At 44.0% G+C, this 17,539-nt stretch overlaps 1 pseudogene; it reads right to left on the bottom strand.

Moving 5' to 3' along the window:
• LOC109126567 (putative acetyltransferase At3g50280) overlaps positions 1-17,539 on the bottom strand; it is a 30,966-nt pseudogene that overhangs the window by 7,996 nt on the left and 5,431 nt on the right.

Genomic DNA, 17,539 nt, shown 5'->3' on the forward strand with positions numbered 1-17,539 from the left:
GGAATCTACAGAAGGGAGTATGGACAACAGAGACAGAGGATACAGAGACCAATGAAGTGAAAAGGAGAGTGAAGAAAAACTTTTCCTAAAAAATAAAAAAGAATAAAAAAAAAGATGAGAACGAAAAAAACTATATGGGAAATTGTCGACCCACTCGCTCTTCTCCTTACCCCCCTCCCCACGTGAATTCTCAAGCCTCCAATCACCTCATCTCCCATTTCTCTTATCCCTCTCACCCAACACAATAATCTCACTTTCTGTCCCATCATCACCCTACACCTCCTATCCACACAACTCTTCTCTCTTTAAAACAATCTCTCGTCTCTCTTCTTCCTCCCACCCACCAACCTTACTTCAACTCTTCACTCTCTCTTTCACTCACCTTCATCCCTATGCTCTCTCCTTGCTCAACTTCACAAAGTCTCCACCCGCTTGAGCCGGAGTCTCTCGCACGTCGTCTCCCTCTACCATCTCGCCAACTTGCCGGAACGACAAACCAAGCCGCTTGAGCCATCCGTTCGACGACCCCATCGAGCCCGCTCGAGACAACATCTCGAGCTCCATCCATGTTCCGATCGAGCCACTCTCGACATCTCACTCGATCCTCCACGCGTATCCCCACTCGACCAGCTTGCACGTCGTTCAAGCCATTCCTGTCACCGTCGTATTCGATTGAGCAGTCCACCATTCATAGCCATCTAAGCCACTCTCGATCGAGCCGCTGTCCCATAATCGTCATCGTTCGACCTTGCCACCAAACTTTCTCGAGCCACTCTCCGCTGTCTCGCTCGAGTCAGACGTCGTCCGAGCCATTCTTGCCACACCCGCTCGAGCCAGCACATCCACATCTCTCGTCCGAGCCGTCTCACTCCTCCATCGAGCCAATCCCCGCTGAGTCCAAGAAGTTCCATTCAAGCCGTTCCAGTGAGAAATTGATCAAGCCACACGCACGAGACATGCTCCGAGCAACAGCGTCCGTTCGAACCAACACACCCACACCGTGACCGAGCAATTCTCATCAATCCGTTGTGTTTGGTTGCATTTCAACACCTTAGCTCTCTCATTGATTTTTTTTTTGCGATTTGCATTATTGCCTGGTCACTAACCTACTACCCTTTGATTTTGAGTTTGAATTGTCTCAGCTGTACAATGTCTGAAAATTTTTAGGATGAGATGTATGAGAAGTATGGTTGTGAGGTACCAGGAAGAGTTGCTACTTCTAAGCCGCCTACGCAAGGTGCTGGGTCAAGCAGAGCAGACAAACCGCTCTCTAAGAGCAAGAGTCGCGGGAAGAGATCGGCACGAGCTTCAAACTCAAAGGAGGACCGGAGTGATTACGAACAAGAGGAACCTGCGTTGCGCTCAGAACAAGCTCCTAGAAAATCGGTCAGACGAAAGAGCGCTGAGACGAAACTAACTCCCAAGGAAAACTAAGAGCTGTTCTAGCAGTTGGAATTCGATGGCACAAGGTATCCCATGTGGAGACGATGCAGCAACTCGAGATTGCAGAAGATGTTCAGTATCTGTTTAGGCGGTGCCATCTGGAGAGAATCATGAACACACCCAAGAATGGATATAGGGAGGAGACAATTCAGTTCCTCTGCACTCTGGAGATGCACTTATATGCGGATGATCCGGGAATGATGTCTGATGGAGGTCTGGGTTACATTGCATTTTTGCGTTCACGGCCAATTCTACATTCTCACCCTCAGAACCGTCGAAGAGATGTTTGGATTTCCCAGCGGAACGGGGACTACGCCGCAGTTTAATCGGAATGAGATAACCGCACTCTGGGCAACAATTGGGAGCACGCCCACATTCACTTCATCGAAGACAAAATCGTTGAATCTGCGAAGCCTAGTGTTGTGTTACTTCCAGAAGGCGGTTTCCAATGCATTCTACGCCAAAGAGATTAAGGGATACATGACGAACGGCAAACTTGAGATGATCGATCTGGCCCTTAAGGGACTCTCATTCACTGCCATGGATTGCACCGCGCTGCAAGGTGACATATCCAACACTTCCGTCTCACTCTACCTTATCACCTACTTGATGTCATACAAGAATTGGGTCTCGAGGCTCAGCAGCAACCACACTCCCGGAGTGATGTGCATGGGTGGCGTAGTGACTTGGTTCCTTGAGGCTGCTGGTTTTCCTCTACACTCTGAGTCGCACCCACCACGTTGGATTGACATCAGCAACCTGTGACAGCTACACACTTTGGATTGGGGTTTGAGGCATGGACGATTGATCTACAAGTTTGTGCATCCTGCTGTCGGTCCTTCGAGATTACTCCTCCCTTGCGTCGAGTTGACTACGATCTTAGGGGGTGAGCATATCGAGTTCTTCCCTCCCGCAGATACACTATACAATTCTGAAGCTGAGGAGGAGCAGGTAGACGTTGCGGAAGCAGAAACTGAACCAATGGAGGAAGACACCGAGGAGTACCGCCCAGAGTAGTTTTACTTCGAGGAGTACTCAGACCCAAGAATGGCTAAGGGGGTCAGAGCAGCTCATCAACGCCTCAACCAGTTTCAACGATGGGGGAAGGCCAGAGACAAGGCGCTCAACAGCCTCACCAAGACTGTCAAGAACATCATGCGTAAGTTTAGCTGCTCGACTTCCGCTACCGCCGTCCCTAGGTCTATCCCCGAGGACACCAGACCCATACCTAGACGCGCCTCCGCGACATTCGAGCCAACTCGTCAGAGAACACTCTCTCTGGTTCCATCTCCAACACGTCAATCTTCATATGTGCCTCAAGAGCGTCAGCCTTCACCCGCTCCTTCACGCTACTTGTCACACGAGTCTAGGGAGAGACAGAGACGCGGTTCGTGAGGATCCATAGCCTCTTCTAGTCATCAATCAGTGCGTCGTTCTATAGCCCGAGATGAGCATGAGGTTGAGGTTGAGCAGCGAGTTGAAGCTCAGGGTGATCATCAGGGTATGCATGGGGTTGAGCAACAGATCGAACATCAAGGGGACCATCAGCCTACGGAGGTTGTTGTGTTGGTATCAGACCATGGTGAGTCCCGAGTCGATGACATGCAGTGTGACGAGCAGCCGAACATGTATCAGAACACGGAGACGGTTGAGCAGCAAGTCGACAAACCAGCTGAGGTCACACCCGCGGATCCCGACCAAGGTGAAGGACATAGTCAGTTTCACGCTCCTTCTTGGGCGAGCACGGACTCCATCTTCTACTACTGAGGTACTCCGACCCTCCCTTTGTACATACCATTTCATTCCTGCATTGAATCTGTTGTGATTCTTAAATCCTCCTGCAAATTTTTCTTACACAGGAGACTGTGTAATTTAAGTTTGGGGGAGGGTTTGTGATGCATCATATCTTCTTTGAGTTTGCATCCATCTATTTGCATAGAAAAACCAAAAAGTTTTGAAAAAAACGAAAATTTCCACAAAAGAGAGTGTTCATGTAGTTTGCACTTGCATATTAGGATTGAGTCTAGGTTTATTCATATAGGGTTGAAGCATTTAGCATAGGGGTTGATGATGATTGTAACCTTGTTAGCATGCTGGATTCAATAGGATAGTATCAAGGCCCTTGTTATTAGTTCTTTGATGCTTGTTGATTGAACTTGAAAATTTAAGATTGAAGCATGTTTTGAATTGATATCATTCCCTATCTACCTGAACCTAATCCTGACTTGCAATTATCCTCTTATGCATTGAAGTTGAACTAATGGACACCATATAGATACTTGGATTGTCTTTCACATTTTTACCACCCTTGTCAATCCAAGTAACTGATTCCCATCTTTGGAACAGTTCCCCGCACCCTTAACCAACCGTTCTTTCAAGCCAATTGTATTCTTGAGTGTCAGGCCTTTTTTTCGAGTTGAGCTTGTTAGAAAGTGTTAGGTTCTAACAGACAAGAGTATGATCCTGTGTAGTTCTAGTTCGTGTTATCCGGACTAGTAGGACTAGGTGAGAACTCGATTTTGGGCATTGGGTATGGATTTTTGCAGAAAAGTGAAGAGTAAAAAGAAAGTAAAGGGTAGAAAGTCTTTAGGAGGGGGATGTGTTTTCAAAGTTTACAAGTCTAGTAAAGGATTTTGGTTGAGCAAAATAATGAGTTACTGGTTCTGGGCATAAAATGAAAAGATTAGACGAAGAAAAGAAAGTAAAATGTTTAAGATGTCTAGAATCCATAGAAGAAAAGAAAAAGAACCTTACTGATAATGAAGATTTCCCAATCCGCTAGAATGATAAGAAGTGAACTCCTCCTAAGACCAAGTCTAAAGAACGAAAGAATGGGTTTGAGATGAAGTTTCTGGTGAAGGGTAGAGATAGGACCAACTTCGGTTTGGAATGTTCTTTGGGTAGACAGGGCGCTGCTCTTGTATGTATCAGTTGGTTTCAACCTTTAGCCTTCTCTTAAGCTCAACTCCTTTTCGTGAGAGAACCTTGTTCTTTATTGGTAAAACCACTTGAGAAGGAGACTATCTATGTCTCTGACCTTTTACCCTAGCCAAATGAGTTCAATGACATTGCTTAGCGTGATTCACGGTTCTCTGTTAATGAATGTTAAAGGGAATGATTGATAGGATTGCATGTGTAGATTAAAGAAATAAAGTTCCTTCACCATGCGTCATAGAACTAAAAACAAGGACCTTGATTCTAACTACTCTATTCAGCATGTTTTAGGTTCTGAAAGCCCATTTTCACACATTTTGTAACGCCCGCGAACCAAAACCCTGCGTTTTGGGGTTGGGTATTGATCGACACCCATGGTGGTGTCGGTCGACACCAAGGTTTACTGGTTCGACCAGATTGAGTTTTTAATTGATTTGGTTCGGGTTGGTTTTAAGAAACCATTGAACCGGGTTATTTAAGTGGGTTTCGACGCAAGAAGGGTTTTGGAAGTTTTATTTTGTCGCCTCTTTGTTGTTTTGAGAAAAAAGAGAGAAAAGCATTGTTCTTGAGCTTTTGAGAGAGATTGGTGAGATTCCTGGCTGTTCTTGAGAGTTTTGGAGCTAGGAGGGATCTAGAAGCTTGCTAGGAGGGTTGGATTCGTTGCTATTGGTCTTAATCTTCCTGCAGAGAGGTGAGTGCATGACCATGACTAATCTAAGCCTATGATTCCTTGGTCTTGCTTGTGTGTTGCTTTGTTTGTGTGTTTTTCTTGTTGGGATTGGTTGCTACAGGTTCCTACGGATGTATAAAGCTTGGGTTTCGAGTATTGGACGATTTGGTGGAGTTTGGGAAAGAGATTCGACTCTCCGCTTTGAGCGGATCGCAGTTGCAGAGGGATTGTCGATCGACACCACTTGGTGTCGGTCGACACCAGTGAAGCAAGCATCGATCGACACTGTGGGATAGTGTCGATCGACACCGTTGAGCCAGTGTCGGTTGACACTTGACTGGTGTCAGTCGACACCTCTCTTCCAGTGAGTCGGTGTTCGTTTTCCTGGTTTGTATGCTTTGTTTGTTGATTGTTTGGAACATTGGAATCACTGTTGCTTGTGTGTATAGCCCAGTAGATAGGAAGATTGCCTCACTGAGTGTTTATAAAATACTCATGCATCTCAATTTGTGTTTGTGGTGCAGGTAAAAGCAAAGTGTGATCGTGGAATCAAGGCAATGAAGAGGAGGATGTTCTAGGGACTCGATTGGATGTTGTCTGGCATTGCTAGGTTGCTAGAGTTAGATCATTAGAAACATTGCTAGGTTGCTGGTTCCATGTTTTCTGATGATTGGTTATTTGGATATTAGTTATGTTTTGAATATTGGTTATTTATATTTATTGGATATTGGTATTGTTATTTCGCTGTTGATTGTGATTGTGGTTAGGTGGCTAGTGGGTATAGGACCACTAGTCGTATTTTAATTATTATATTTATATTATTATTATTTATTATTATTTTTTTTTTTTAAAAGTTGGGTCCTTTCAGTTTGGTATCAGAGCCCTTACGGTTCTAGGTTTGGGTTCACTAGGCTTTGTGCTGTAGATGTTTGGGATTTGCATGTCTTGATTGATTATGTGAGTTAGTCAATTTTGTGTGACATGGAGTCCTAGAACATCCTCTTCGAGCCTACAGTGTGATTCCACGGTGAGTTTGTGTTTTTGTGTTATGTTAAGATTGCTTGTTAGCCTATGTTCTTGGAAGTGCAGTGGTTAAAGGTGTTTGAGTTGTTGGTCATGGATGGGGACGTGGTCGTGGTCATGGTCGGCGAGGACGTACGTCAGAGGGTCGCAAGCGTATCAGGAGGGACCAGAGGGGGTTAGCCGGTGAGCGTGCCGGGAGTGCTGAGAACCCAGATGTGGGGTTGCAGCAGGTGTAGCCCAGGGTCGATATGATCGCTTGGCGGATTTGTTGACGTGCTGTTGGAGCGGTTACCGAGAGGGTTACCAGTGTAGGCTCCAGTTGTACCGCTTGAGGCGGGGTGCAGCCGAGGGCTACGGATGTTGAGGAGTTTTAATCTTATGTTAGGAGGATGAAGCAGTTGTAGATGACCGGTATGAGATTATTCTCAAGAGGTATCGAGCCTAGAGAGGCGAATAGGTGGATATATGAAGTTGGAGCAGATATTTTGCAGCTTGGTGGTTAATCCAGTGGGATATTAGAAGTTGAGTGGGCAGGTGTAACATTGCAATGTTATACTCGGACCACATGAGGTACTTTGTGTCGAGAGATGTTTATAGTCGTTAAGGATTCTTGCTCCTGAGGGGAAGGGGATTCCCCTGAATACCGATAGCTCGAGGGACGGAGGGCTCCGAGAGTGGCAGAGGGGATGATGTTCCCCTGGGGGGATGAGTAGTTCCCCTGATACCAAGATTTCGAGGATTGTGGTCCAAGAGTGAGACGGTATAACTCGAAGACGGTGGTCTAAGAGTGAGATCGGTATGGCTCAAAGGTTGCGACCTAAGGGTGGAGGAGTTGGGAGCAAGCAATGCCTAGGACGTGAGTATAAACATAATGACAGGATGTAAGCCTCGAGAATTGATGGTGGTTTAATCTTGGATTTTAGTTGTGTTGGCCGGTGAGCCAGGATTTTATGACCGGTACGGTCATGAATGTGTGGCTGATGTGCCATGATTGTGTGGCCGGTGGTGCTAGAGTCCCGGGAAGGGGAGCTGCAGTAGGTATGAACGGGCAAGGGCATGGTTGCCATCTACAAGCCTTCATGGCAGGATAAACTAATAGTTGCGATGATGGTGGATGGAGTTCATTGGAGATGGACATGGTTGCGAGACTCAAGGTTTTGGTAAGCTTGCTGGGGGAAAACAAGTCAAGTGGGTTGAGTTGGCGGCTTGCAAAGCATCTGACGTGGAGAATCAGAATATGGGAATGTATGGTACTTGTTTGTTTTATTACGCTCGTATTGATGATTTTCTATGGAGGATTGCCAAGTGGAAAAGCCATTCATGGAATAAGCTATCTTGTGGAAGTTTCCCTAAGAGGCAAGTTACAAGAGATTCTTGGACGAACAAGAAGGTTGATATTCAGGTGGCGGTGAGTTGTTGTCGGCATACTTGATTAGTTAGTAGAGCTGGAGACGCAGCTAGAGGATCTACTGAGCAGGGGATTCATTCGTCTTATCACTTCACTGTGGGTGCGTCGTTGTGGTTGTCAAGTAGAAAGACGAGGTGTGGGTTTACGAGATCGTGGTGATGCCTTTTTGGGTTGACTAATGCGCCAGCAGCGTTTATGAGGCTGATGAACAGTGTATTCCAGGAGTTTCTGGACGTGTCTATCATCATCTTCATCGACGACATCCTGGTCTATTCTAAGGGGGGTGTATTGAACTTGGTATTTTAAGAGATTTTGGAGTATTTTTAAATCTTCTGTTATTTAATTAGTTATTTTTAAAAATCACCTGAAATCCTATGTTATTGGATATGAAATTGATAAAAATCATTTATAATCTTCTGTTATTCAATCAATAATTTAGAAATCTCACCTCAAATCTACTGTTATTCAAAAAATCACAATTTTTTATTAAAAAACTATTGAATGGAATTCTAGGAGATTTTTCTAACATTTTTAGTTAAAAATATGACTTACAAAATCACACCTTTGAAGGTGAGATTTTGGAAAAAAAAAATTCTTCTAAAAGAGTCGACACCTACTGCAATTTTTTTTCTTTTAAAAAAATTTCTTTTAACAAAATCACACCTCTCTTCACTCTTTCTCTCTCAATTACGAGAGCTCATCTCTTTCTCTCTAAATTACGAGAGGTCGTCTCTTCTCTCTTTCTCTCTTTCAGTTACGTAAGGTACTTTTGATTTTGCAATCAAGGAAACGATTACAATCATGAAAACGCAAAACAAAAAGAACTGCAGATTTTAACATCATGAATTTACTTATGACTGAAATTGACGTTTGGTTTGAGGTGATGAGAATGCAAATTGCTATTGTGTGGATGTAGATTACATTGGAAGCAACTCATTATGGACCAGTAACTAACAAGCCAACGATATTCTTGGAGATTGGTGAGAGCTCTCTGCTTTGTTCCTTTTGTCTGAATTGAAAAGCTCTATGCTTTCTTGAAAAGCTCTGATTAGTCATTGCTTATTGTGTATATGTAGGTAGTACAGAGGAATATTGGAAGAGAGAAGACGCAGCACAAGTCATGGCTCTTGTAAGTGTAAAAATTTTGTTACGATAAAGTCGTGGTTCTTGTTACTTTTTGGTTCATGTGGATTATAATACCTCTTTGGGGGTTTAAAGCTTATAGTCAGCATTATGTTTAAGAATAGTGATTAGCAACAATTTTGGTAAATAGTAATTGTGTTTGGTGATACAGTTAATGTGGGAAGGACTTGGGCTAGGAGGTGGTGAAATTGTTTTTTAACATTAACCAGGTACCTATTTTCACCATGAACCATCTTTACAAACTTCTCTTGATATGATTCAAGAAACCACGGCTTCTTCTGTTGATAACTTCATCTACATATCAAATTTACTTAAACGAAGCTACAAGTAAACAAACCACACCGTTTGAAACACTTCAGTCTTCACCGTCACGGTTTGAAGATGATGAAGATGACAATTAACCGAAGAAGATTCAACACCAACATTGTGTCCAATGAAGGATCTGTCTGAAAAGGCATGCTCTGCTCTGGACTCATTCTACTGCTGCTGCTGCATTATATATCGTCAACAATCCTATATGAGAGCTGCAGTTCTTTATATGAGATTAATCTTTTAACGAACCATTAATCAACGACATTCCAAGTTGCTCTTTTTATTTTAAAAAATATCAAAATCACCTAAAATTCAATAATCAAATCTCAACAAATCTCAAAATCCAAATTTCACCAAATCCTAAAATCCCAAATTTAATAACCAAATCTCCTAAAATTACACTCAAATCTCAAAATTCCAAAATATTAAAATCCTAGTAAATCTCCTAAAATATCAAGTTCAATACACCCCCCTAAGAGTCCAGAGGAGCATGCAGTGCATTTAAGGACAGTTCTGGAAAGTTGCGGGAGCAGAAGTTGTTTGCTAAGTTGAGCAAGTGTAGTTTATGGCAGCGGGAGATGGGATTTCTAGGTCACATTGTTTATGCTGAAGGCGTTTCTGTAGATTCGGAGAAGATTCAGGCTATCAAAGATTGGCCTAGACCGTAGAATGCCACAAAGATCAGAAGCTTTTTTGGGTTGGCAGGTTATTACAGGAGAGTTGTGCAGGGTTTTGTAAGCAAGGCGCGTTCGATGACTAAGTTGATAGGGAAGGATGTTCCTTTTGTTTGGTCACAGGAGTGAGTGGAGGGTTTTGCAAGCCAGAAGGAGATGTTGACTACTACGCCATTGTTGGCTTTGCCTGAGCATGAGTTGGAGTCTCTGGTAGAAGAGATCAGTGCTTTGAGCTTGTGTGCTGTTTCACAGGAACCGTTGGGTTTGGATGCTGTTGATAGAGCAGATCTTCTGAGTAGGGTGCGGTTGGCTCATGAGCAGGATTTGGGGCTGGTGAATGCCTCAAAAGACGTGGATTCAGAGTATCAGCTCCCAGATAATGGTACTATCTTGGTGCACGGTCGGGTTTGTGTGCCCAAGGATGAGGAGTTGAGACAGGAGATTCTGAGAGAGGCTCATGCGAGCAGGTTTTCTATTCATCCAGGAGCGACTAAGATGTACCGTGATCTCAAGAGGTACTATCACTGGGTCGGGATGAAGAAGGATGTAGCTAGTTGGGTCGCAAGGTGCGATATGTGTCAGCTAGTGAAGGTACTTTGTGGTGGGTTTGCCAGTGTCCAGGACGTTTGATGCTATTTGGGTCATTGTGGACCGGTTGACTAAGTCAACACATTTTCTGGCCATTAAGAAGACTGATGGAGCAGTGGTCTTGGCTAAGAAGTATGTGAGAGAGATAGTCAGATTGCATGAGGTGCCAGCGAGCATTGTGTCTGACAGGGATTCTAAGTTCACTTCGGTGTTCTGGAAGGCATTTCAGGCAGAGATGGGCACTAAGTTGCATATGAGTACAACTTATCATCCCCAGACAGATGGACAGTCCGAGAGGACGATCCAGACGCTGGAGGATTTGCTGAGGATGTGTGTTTTGGATTGGGGTGGCCATTGGGCAGATCACCTGAACCTGGTAGAGTTTGCTTACAACAACAGTTATCAAGCGAGTATTGGGATGGCTCCTTATGAGGCTCTGTATGGGAGGCCGTGTCATACACCGTTATGCTGGACTCAGGTGGGGGAGAGCAGCATGTACGGGTTCTCAAGCTGAACATGAAGGAGGCTCAGGTTAGGCAGAGGAGTTATGCTGATAGGAGGAGGAGAGATCTTGAGTTTCAGGTTGGAGATAGAGTGCACCTCAAGATGGCCATGTTGCGGGGTCCGAATAGGTCATTGACTGAGACTAAGTTGACTCCGAGGTATATGGGTCCGTTAAGAGTGATTGAGCAAGTTTGACCAGTGGCATATAGGCTGGAGTTACCTGAGGTTATGCGTGCGTTCCATAAGGTTTTCCATGTGTCTATGTTGCGGAAGTGTCTCCGTGAGGGAGAGCAGGTGTTGGCTAAGATTCCTGAGGATCTTCAGCCTAACATGACTTTGGAGGCGAGACCAGTGAGGGTTCTCGGGAGGAGGATCAAGGAACTTCGGAAGAAGAAGAATCCTTTGATGAGAGTCCTTTGGGACTGTGATGGTGTAGAGGAGCAAACTTGGGAGGCTGAGGCGAGGATGAAGGCAAGGTTTAAGAAGTGGTATGAGAAACAAGCCGCGACTTGAACTCGTCTAGCCTGGTCCCATCTGTAATCCGTGGCTGGAGCGGGAATGGAGTATTCCAGCCCATCTCTCTTGTTTACTTGGTCGCTTGGGGTGGTTGGTTGTGCGACTCAGTAACAAGATGAGGTCGTGCTCGGGGTACAAAGTTTCCGTGAGGCAGGATTTTGGGGAAAGTTTCATGAAATAGAAGTTTCCAAAAGTGGAAAGTTTCTAAAAAGAGAAAGTGCTAAATATGGAAAATTTTACGTGAGTTAGAATTTGTCCATTTTAGCTGTGAAGAGCCTTTGAGGGGCTTGTGTGGCCTTAGTTGCGGACTTTTGAGTCATCGTGCCCATGTGTGGCAGTCTTTTTAGACATTGTATGGCCTTTGTGGCAGGCTGTTTAGCCAGTTGTGTGGCCTTTGTGGCGGGCTGTTTAGCCAGATGTGTGGCCTTTGTGGCAGGCTGTTTAGCCAGAGTGCGTGTTTAGGCGGTCCTTCGGGACAGATGATCCTTCGGGACTGATGGCCTTTGTGGCGGGTTGTTTAGACAGAGTGCCTGTTTAGGACAGATTGTTTTGTCTTTGTGACGGTCCTGTTTAGGACAGATTGTTTGGTCTTTGTGACGGTCCTATTTAGGACAGATTGTTTGGCCTTTGTGGCGGTCCTGTTTAAGACATTTGTTTGGCCCTTGTGGCATGTATATGATCCTTGTGCGGTCATGAGGTATTCCTGTGAGGGAATATGTGGTTGGTAGGACATTGTGATGTCTTACGCGAGCCACGAGAAGGGAAGCTGGATTGGGATAGGACTCAGACGTGTTCAGAATTGTTTGCTCGCGGCTCTTGGGGGACTTAGGTTCTCATAGTACTGCCATATTCTGAGACTTTGTGGCTTGGGAGTATGGTTGGTATATCGACTTCGGATGACGATCCGGGAGCGCGCTGTAAGGTGGCAACCCGAGAGACGAGTTTGGATTTTCCTTATATATTATGGCATGCGGGTTTAGGCCCGATGAGGAGCCAACATTATGGCATGCAGATTTAGGTCTGATGAGGAGCCAATAAAATCTCAAGGTTTAGGCCTATGAGTAAAGGAAAGTCTAAAAGTCGAGAGCAAATGACGCCTGGAGCGTATGTCTATCGCCTAAAGGTGACCTTCTGTAGATTGGTCGGAGGAGTGCGGGTCGTGGAGACGATTGCACGGGAGTCCTTGGCTGATGGTTGTTCGAGATTCGAGGACGAATCTAGATTGGTGGGGGAGAATTGTAACGCTCGCGAACCAAAACCCTGCGTTTTGGGGTTGGGTGTCGATCGACATCCATGGTGGTGTCGGTCGATACCAAGGTTTACTAGTTCGACCAGATTGAGTTTTTAGTCGATTTGGTTCGAGTTGGTTTTAGGAAACCATTGAACCGGGTAATTTTAAGTGGGTTTCGACGCAAGAAGGGTTTTGGAAGTTTTATTTTGTCGCCGCTTTGTTGTTTTGAGAGAAAAGAGAGAAAAACATTGTTCTTGAGCTTTTGAGAGAGATTGGTGAGATTCATGGCTGTTCTTGAGAGTTTTGGAGCTAGGAGGGATCTAGAAGCTTGCTAGGAGGGTTGGGTTCGTTGCTATTGGTCTTAATCTTCCTGCAGAGAGGTGAGTGCATGACCATGGCTAATCTAAGCCTTTGATTCCTTGTTCTTGCTTGTGTGTTGCTTTGTTTGTGTGTTTTTCTTGTTGGGATTGGTTGCTACAGGTTCCTACGGATGTATAAGGCTTGGATTTCGAGTATTGGACGATTTGGTGGAGTTTGGGAGCGAGATTCGACTCTCGGCTTTGAGCGGATCGCAGTTGCAGAGGGAGTGAAGCAAGCATCGATCGACACTGTGGGGTAGTGTCGATTGACACCGTTGAGCCAATGTCGGTCGACACTTGGCTGGTGTCGGTCGACACCTCCGTTCCAGTGAGTCGGTGTTCGTTTTCCTGGTTTGTATGCTTTGTTTGTTGATTGTTTGGAACATTGGAATCACTGTTGCTTGTGTGTATAGCCCAGTAGATGGGAGGATTGCCTCACTGAGTGTTTATAAAATACTCATGCATCTCAATTTGTGTTTGTGGTGCAGGTAAAGGCAAAGTGTGATCGTGGAATCAAGGCAATGAAGAGGAGGATGTTCTAGGGACTCGATTGGATGTTGTCTGGCATTGCTAAGTTGCTAGAGTTGGGTCATTAGAAACATTGCTAGGTTGCTGGTTCCATGTTTTCTGATGATTGGTTATTTGGATATTGGTTATGTTTTGACTATTGGTGATTTATATTTATTGGATATTGGTATTGTTATTACGCTGTTGATTGTAATTGTGGTTAGGTAGCTAGTGGATATGGGACCACTAGTCGTAGTTTAATTATTATATTTATATTATTATTATTTATTAATTAAAAAAAAAAAAAAAGGTTAGGTCCTTTCACATTTTCTCCATACTTTTTTCTTGATTGATTGCTTGAGGGCAAGCAAAGAATAAGTTTGGGGGAGTTGATATATCTATATTTTGTCTCTCCTCAGCATATATTTATCATGCATTTAGCTAGAATAACTGATTGTTTTACGTCATTTTCTAAGTCTTTTCTATACACTTTGCATGTCTAGGTAGTTCTTGCATCATCCTTGCATACATTGTGCATTTTGGAGTATTTCAGGTATTGAGGAGACGTTGGAAGTGCATCCGTCCGAGCCATGCCCCCCAGCATCCGTCCGAGCCATGCTCCCCAGCAACTGTCCGAGCTATGCTCCCCAGCAACCCATCCGATGCACAACACTCCCGGAACCGTCTCTCGAGCCATCTCCGGGAAGCGTCAACCGAGCTATCCCCGTGAAGTGTCAACCGAGCCATCCGTTCGAGCCGTTCCACTCGAGTGGGATTTAGCTTTTGACGTCTTCATCATAATCGTAGGAAATTGAGAGATCTTTCCAACGCCGTTTATTTCAAGCCAATCAGAGGTGTGGTTCAAGAGTTATCATGGTTTTAGTGGATGCGTATACACCACACTCGAGCCACTCTCACTCGCCACGCATTCCAGCTTGTCTGATCGAGCCACTCTCTCTCGCCACGCACTCAAGCTTGTCTGATCGGGCCACTCTCACTCGCCATGTATTCCAGCTTGTCTGATCGAGCCACTCTCACTCGCCAGGCATTCCAGCTTGTCTGATCGAGCCACTCTCTCTCGCACGCATTCCAGCTTGTCTGATCGAGCCACTCTCACTCGCCACACACTCCAGCTTGTCTGATCGAGCCACTCTCTCTCGCCACGCACTCTAGCTGCCTTCCCTCAAGCGATGCTGACATTGCATTCCACTCGATGTGCACGGACTCGATCGCAAATGTCAGGAAGTAAGACGTTTCGTCTCACACGCTTCAGGGAATTCCCAAACCGACTCTTCACCTTGTCGTTTTAAGTTTTAGGGCTTTACATGTTGGACTACTATATATACATTTTGTTAAGTCTCTGCGGAGACATCTTATCTTTATCTCGTATTGTTTTCTTTCCCAGAAGGTTTTAACCTAGCCACAAAATACGTTCTGAGACTTGTATTCCGATATCTTTGAGATTTATTGAGATTTGGCATTTGATTCCTTCTACAAAGTTGTTCATCTTATTTTTATCTACCCAATAATGCTTGTTTCAATGTTTTCTGTGTTTGCATCCTTGATAATGAATTTCGGATCTGAGTAGTGTGGTATTTTTTGAGGATGGGATAGATTAGGTGGAGGATCTTATGATGTAGAGTGTTTAAGCTTTGATTGTATGATTCCCTTCTGGACTAGAGTTAGATATACTAGTTTCTCTCTAATCAATTGGAACTAGGTTTTAAACATTTCTGCACCCAAAAGGTGTTCGATGAAATGTCTGACCAACTAGTGCAAGAGACTTACGTTCCTAGCCTAAGAGATTAGTTGTCTAGGATGTTTGTTGACGTGAATGAACTTGTTTTTCTCGCCATGCTTGATCATGTTTCTCTAGCGAGAGCTAGGTTTGGAAGTGGTTGAGTTTGAGTCGCTTTTGTCAAGAGATTGGATTAGCTAAGAAGTGATGTTCATTGTTTAGGGATGGTTTGCTTGTGGCATGTTAAATACTCTATAGACTAGGATACTCCACCGACATCAATTACTCCCATCCTTAGGACCTCTTTCTTTTTGATTTTTATTACATTCCTGAGACTGTTTCGTTTCTTGCTTTTTAGTTCATGCTTAGACTCGTTTACATTTTTATTCATTTTCGCTTCTTGTCATGAATTCTCGTTTCTAGTTCTGTGACTCTTTGAATTGGCTTAGCTTGTGATTTCTTGATTACATCTCAATTGTTAGTAAAGTTTTCCAACTGGATTGACACCTTAAGTATTACAACTGCATAAGGTTAATTGAACCTGCTAGGACACACAAAATCCTAGTATCATTTCCCCATCCCAAACTTGCATGCATACTTGTTAAACCATGGAGAGCTTCCCATATGAACAATGTTCGAACTTGAAAGCCGATACACTTGCATCTGTAAAGGAGACTTCAACCATCTATCTATCTCGGCAAAGATCTTTTCGATAGTGTGTTCCGATACATCTTGATGCAGCTTCAAAGCAGCCCATCCGAAGTCATTCTCCAATAAATCACCAACGTTCGTAGACATTTTCACAAGAGAAATGTAATTAACAAAACAATCTGTTGGCAGTGATGGATTCGTTCTTGATCTATTTCCAGCAGCAAACCTGCAAGTGGTTTATTGATCATTTGGTAGTTTTCTTGCTCTTGTTATGCTTCTCCATATGAATGCGGTTAGCGACTGGAAAGAAGAGATCTTTGTCGTTCCACATTCTTGATTCGCCTTTGATTTCAGCAACGTCACTGTTTCTGATGAGAAACTGAACATTCTCTCCTTCAAAACCGGAGTTTTATAAAGATTTAAGGACTAATCATCAGGTTCACTGAAGGGAACGATGTAAGTTGGACCAGACACTTAACGAAAGATTGGAGGATTCTTGAGACAGAGCAATTTGTTGTTGTTACTATCAATGATGATGTCTTCTTGTGAATTGAATATATCGGCAAAAGAGTTGAAGAACTGCCAGAAGGAACTTCAATCACCAATCGCATGATTCATCGACAATCCTATAAACACTCCATCTACCAACTCTGTTACCTATATAACACAATACTAGTATAAACCATCAGTAAAAAAGTTTCACCTTTTATTACTGTCGTTTTGATGATTTGGATAAGACAGGTGGGCTTCTTCAGAGAGTTGGGCCGGTAATGGTAGCACATGCCCAGCTTGGTCTGCTAAAGAGATTGCCCAGGAGACAAACGAGAATGGCTCTGTCGTTTTAGTAACATCACATCTAAACCGTGTGTATCGTACGAGTTTGTCTTGTATCACCCTGCAAGACAGCGACAGAGGGCAATTAAAGGAGTGAGGAGCAGAGGGAACAAAGCAGAGAATCATTTGGCGTTACATTACAGAGATAAGGACCAAGTTGTCGGTGAGAGAGAAATCTAGAGTGGGTGAGAGAGACTTTTGTCTTCTTCATTGTTCTTGTTCTTTCTCCGGGTCTGATTCTTTTGTAAGGGGAGAGACGTGAGCTTGGGGTGAGTTTGTTCAAGTTGTAATTGCTACTCTGATACTCCTTGTGAACCGGTTTCAGGTTCACCGAGACGTACCAGGATCACATTGATCCTGGGAATTCGTATATCCTCGTGTCCTTTACTTTCTTATACTACAAACCTACAAACCTGCAAAACATAAAACATAGCACAAGGAAACACAAACCTGTTAGCCATACTCGGTCGTTTCTCAGTTAAACACTCAAGGAAAATCCTAACAGTGGTATCAGAGCAAGGTTCGAGCGTTCTAACTGTAGAGAGAGCAGATCTACAAGGAGCTCTACAAGTCTGAGGAGGTTACTGTTCTAAAACTCAGAAAGGTCCAACCTTTAAGGTACATTTCTTCACCAAGTTCGGTTTATTCTGTATCTGGGTTATTTCTGAAGTAGATACAGAAACAAAGTTGGAAAGTTAGAGTCTTGTTAGAAGTTATGGTTGTGTGGTTGGTGTTGTGTGAGTTTTGCTGAGACAGTTTGTTGGTTTTGTCTTTTGTGTGTTGGGTTTTGTGGTGTGAGCCTCATGGTTCTGAAGAGGTCTCAGTGATAGAACCTACACAAGGAAGATTTGACGTGGAGAAGTTCGATGGAGAGGGTGACTTTTCTTTGTGGAAACACAAGATGTGCACTTAGCTGGAAATCTTGGGCCTTGAGTCAGTACTACAACCACCAACAGCAGAAAGTGTTGAAGGAAAGGATGGTGAAGACTCATAAGGGGCAGCAA

This window comes from Camelina sativa, chromosome 2, assembly GCF_030686135.1.
Source record: "Camelina sativa cultivar CO46 ecotype springtype chromosome 2, ASM3068613v1".
NCBI lineage: Eukaryota > Viridiplantae > Streptophyta > Magnoliopsida > Brassicales > Brassicaceae > Camelina > Camelina sativa.